This window comes from Oryza sativa, chromosome 3 (assembly GCF_034140825.1).
Source record: "Oryza sativa Japonica Group chromosome 3, ASM3414082v1".
Classification (NCBI taxonomy): domain Eukaryota; kingdom Viridiplantae; phylum Streptophyta; class Magnoliopsida; order Poales; family Poaceae; genus Oryza; species Oryza sativa.
The window spans coordinates 33462708-33467719 of NC_089037.1; the positions used below are offsets into that span (position 1 = coordinate 33462708).

General features: G+C 47.1%; 1 long non-coding RNA gene across 1 annotated transcript; it reads left to right on the forward strand.

The window, feature by feature from the left end:
* The first annotated feature begins 570 nt into the window (after positions 1 to 570).
* Positions 571 to 3149, forward strand: LOC136355565 (uncharacterized). Its single transcript, XR_010739836.1, has 2 exons — positions 571 to 1187; positions 2846 to 3149. It is a non-coding gene; the product is annotated as an uncharacterized lncRNA (long non-coding RNA).
* Positions 3150 to 5012: the final 1863 nt, after the last annotated feature.

Below are 5012 nucleotides of genomic sequence, written 5' to 3' on the forward strand. Positions count from 1 at the left end.
GCACCAGGCCGAGGCCGCGCCACGCCAAAATCGCGTCGCGCCAAGCCCGACCTCGCTCCGGTTTCTCTCCGGGAGACACGGAGCCACGTCGCCTCGCGTCACCCCGTCCCGTCGCCGTCCACTCCATCTATCCCGTCGCCCGTTGCATCGACCCCGACGGATAACGGCCGCCACCTCACTCGTCGTCATCCCTAACCCTAGGCCGAGTCATTCTCTTATCCGATCATCTCCCTTATCCGTTCTCGTTGCTTCGTGAGGAAGGAGCTTAGCCTCCGAGCTGCGTCTCTCTCTCTCTCTCTCTCTCTTTCTCTCGCGTCTTGTCGCCACCGCCGCATGACGCCGCTTCCGTCGCCTCGCGCCGTCACCTTGGCCATCGCGTCGCCGCCTCACATCCGTGGACGCGCGTCCCTTCGCTGTCGCCTCGTCGTCTTGTCGACTGTCTCCTTCCGGGAAGTCGCCGAGCCGCGTCTCTCCCTCTCTCTCGCGTTCCATCGCCACCGCCGTGTGACGTCGCTCGCGTCGCATCGATCTGAGAACCCTACCGCCCAATTTCCGGCCATAGCCGCCGTCGGCCGTGCGTCATCCTTATCCCGTTGCCAAACTCGCTCTCCGCACGTCTCTTCGCGTCGCGTCGCGCCATCACCATCGCCGTCCATCGTCTGTCTTAGTGCGTCGCTTCACATCGCGTCGCCACCGGTGCATGACGCAATGTCGTCGCATCGCCATCTCGTCCGCCCCGGAATCCCGCCCTAGCTGCTAGCCATCTACGCCCGGAATGCCGCGCCTAGACCGCCAGCTCGCCACCGCGTCGCTCGCCTATAAAAGGGGAAGCAGCCCGAGCTCCTTCTCCCCACACCATCACCATCTCTCTCTCTCCTCTCTCACTTTTGCTCGTTCTCCTCTCTGTGTTGCCGTCTATAGCCGCTGTGCCGCGCCTTCTAGCGCCGCCGTCGCCGGCGGTGCCTCGCCGGAGATCCGCCGGAATTCTCCGCCGCCTCCCCGGTCGCCGGCTGCCGAGCCGAGCCTCGCCGCCACGGCACATCGCTGCCCGGGACTGGGATAGAGCAGCGCGTGGAGGAGGAAGAAGACCTCCTCAACCACTGCCAAGCCGGCCCCACCTCCCTTTCCTCTCTCAAGCCGCTGACAAGCCGGGCCCGCGCCTCCTTTCCTCCATTGGCCGCTGACAGGTGGGCCCCCTCCCTTTGCTGTTAGTCTAGCGGAATATTCCAACGGAATATTCTCTTGCCGTCCAATAAATGAAATTCTAGAAAAACCATTTATCCTTTGAAAATTCATAGTAAATCAACCATAACTCCGATTGACCCCGTTAAGTTCCTAAATTTTTCTAAAATTGAGATCTACACAGTGGTGCTATTGTTTCTCTGGTTTGAGCTTGTTTTATTGCCTTTTGTTTATTAGCTTTGTTTTCGCGTTAAGAGCCCGAGTTCGAGGAAGCTCCGGACGCCGCTTTCGAATGAGAAGACCCCAACCCTGTGCAAGGCAAACCTCTTTGGTCACTTTGCCTCTATATTTGCAAAGATATGTTGTTTGAAAAGTGCATTACTTAGCATACACGATTAACATGTTTAGGCCTCGGATTGTTTTAACAACCGACGGACCAACCTAGTAGTCGCATTTATATTACATAGGTTGATGTTTCCATACCTTTGATAGCTCCACAAATGTTTGCGCTGGTATCGTTACACGATTACCGAGGTAGTTTCGCTTAGCCATGCTTACGTTGTTGCCGTGTGGGAAACTTGGGTTATTCCAAATTACCTGATTAAAAATCCGGTACGTTGTACCGAGGAGTTGTGAAATAAAATGTGTTGTGAAAGTGGTGATGATGCGGAGTCAAGCCTTTGTGGTTTGGCCACGTATTGTCGTTAAGGACCGATTCCTTTGGGAAATCCATCCGAACACGTTACAATGCGACCACACGAGTATTTATGGGATGCCTCTGGTTGAGTAAATTGTTTTCACATGGGAGTTGGTGTGCCAATGGTTGTGGAATACCGAGGATGAGGAAACGAAGTGTTACACATTTATTGCCCATCATGGGTGTCTTTTTGCCTCTATTGTGGCGTGGTACCAGTAGGAGTAGGAGGCATCCTCGGTATTTCCTGAGTGGATGACGGCTGTCATTGCCTGATACTCGGCTATGGATTTTAGCCCAACTAGGTGGTATGTGATTTTCATGGGTTAGCTTTGGAAAGGCCTTATCACGAACTTCCGGTACCGGCCAGTACCGGTGTAAGTTTCGTGTCGTGTGGGTAAAGCGTGCAACCTCTGCAGAGATTAATGAACTGTTCGAACAGCCGTGCCCACGGTCAAGGGCGAGTGTAAGGTGTTTCTCATAGCGTAGATTTGTTTGACAAAGGTTTGTGGAAAAGTGGTTACTGAAAAAGGAACGTTACCAGAGTCCGCCTGTGTGGCAGACGGCTAACTTTTGTGGTTAGGAACGGGTCTGTGTGACCTGGGGTGTCGTCCGACACCAAGGTGTTGTTAGGGCCATGATGACGTTGATGTGCTGGGATAACCAGGATATTTGTATGAACTGTGTTGTTGTGAAAAAGGAACTAATAGAGAAAACAATTTAATTGTTGTTCGTTAATTGTGACAAGTTGTTGCAAAGCAACTTGTGGAATGGGTCGAGGCGTGAGCCTCCTCTCGACAACTAAAACTTGACTCACTCACTAGGAATTTTGTGAAATAAATCATTTTGCCAAAATGGCAGCCTTCGCAAATAAAACCGTAGCCTCCTTGTTAAACCGACATGTCATTCTTTTCCCTGGCTTGCTAAGTACGTTAAGTACTCACCCTTGCCCCTTATAATAATCTATAGAGTTTGAAGATGAAGACGTCGACCCGACCGCCGAGAAGTATCTCCAGGAGCAAGCCGAGTATGAAGACTTTTAGATGTTTCGTGCCTAGCCCCAAGCCTCGCCTGTGAAATAAGTTAGTTGTCTAGGTTCTTTGCCTAGTGCGTAGTCGCTTAGTTGCTTAGTTCTCCGTGCTATTCATTTCTGCGCCGTCGCTTTTGTGTTTTTCTGTAATGTTGTGTTGTTCATCTATGGGCATGTCCATGATAGCAACGTTTATAAGGACTACTACCCAGTGATGTAATAAAGCAGTTTACTTTGATTCCACATTTATTCTGTGAGTATCAGCTAGTGTATCCTGGGACTGGTACTATATCACAGGTAATGCATAACACCCCGGTGTGAGTTAGCTGTGTTTATAGCTAACAAATGTCGGGGCGTTACAATAACGATCACGTGTCACATTATAAGAAACGTTCTTTTGGAGGACGTATTTTAAAAAACACCCTCCCATATACCGTGTAGGTGTAGATTTGTAAAAAATTTAATAAATAAAAAAAATCCGTTGTGGCCTATGTGCGTATCTCTCTCCATGATAGGCTGAGTTTACAATTAAAAATACAAATTCAAGCACAGCGTAAGGCCTAGGCTCAATACAACCGCGAGTAGTTCATGCATGCTTGCTAGGATCGATCATTGACGATGACGCACAAGCCGGTGCAGTTTTTAGGCTACGGTTGTTGTTCCTCCGAGCGAAAGGCTACGGTGGAATATCTCCAGTGAACCCAAAAAACAAAAACAAAAAAAATCCCCAATCCGTGAGCAAGATCCATCGATTAGTGGCAGATTGAATTTCTCATGTGGCAGATTGAATTTCTCATGGTTCCTTCCATTATTCCCAACATATTGCAAACTACGTTCTTGATGATCTATCAATCATTAAACATAATTTCTTCCTCGACTCCATGCTTGAACGGTGAATTGTTGCAATTGTGATATCTCTGCTGCCGCTATTGGTATTCTACTTGCTACTATACTCTCTACTCATCACATCATGCGCATGGGACAACCGGTGTTGGCCGTCTCTACGAGAGGAGTCGGACGCTCACTTTTGAGTTTAGTAGCGAATGCTCCAGCCGAATTCCAACTTTTTTGTGTCTGGATACTGTCCCACGTTTCCAGCAGAACAGAACATCTCCTGACGCCTCCCGTTCTCAGTCATGATCAGTATTTTCTTGTCATCCATATATAGTTCGATCGATCTGTTCTTGAAACTCATCAAGATATCCTTTTTTCTAATTGGTGTCGTTGAGTAACTTGTATGTCGAACTGATGTCGAGATGGGATCACGTAGTTGATAATGCAGACGAAGGGCATGTGAGGCATGAAGAAGTGTAGTATATATGGGAGTTCGATTTTACGTTCCTTGAGGAGTTATCATGAGATACAAGAATTTAGTATCTTATAGCACCTAGAAATCGATAGATACCAAATTTACGATACCAAATTTACAATAGAAAAAGTGATACCTGATGGTATCTCCTCAAAAACCGTAAAATTGCTAATATATGGGGACATGGCTAAGATAGTAAGATGACAAAAAGATAAGGTGTTGCCGTGTTGGTTTTGCAAATTAATTAAGTTATTTCCTATGTTTCTTATTGCTATTAATCTGTCTAGCATTTAAATTTTGTGCCAAAATATTTTCTCATATTCCAAAGCACTTTAGACGTGATCTTTCCTCTCTACCCTTCATCAATGCAGGTATATATTAATAGAGTCACAATTTCCGTTGGATCATATGGTTTGAAAAAAAATAACTGGGATGTATTTAACGAGGATAACAATGTAGGTTTATGTGAAGTTTACTAGAATAATAAGTAATTCAAAACACAGGGACTATATTTGTTTTCACGTGATCTTGACATACGTATGTCAAATTTACGAACACTTTCATGTCTTCTAGTTACAACGAATTGATGCCATGGTGATCATATCGCAAAAGGCGTTTAAGGGGATATATGTGATGAACATGTCTGTGCATTAATCGTCGATTGGACCAATGCAACCACAGTGACTCAGTGAGTGGTGATGCTCTACATCGAATCGCTACATTAATTCAGGATTTGGGATTTTCAGAGAAGTTCTCGAGCAGGAAGTTGTATCAACGATACATGCCTTGCCTCCTGC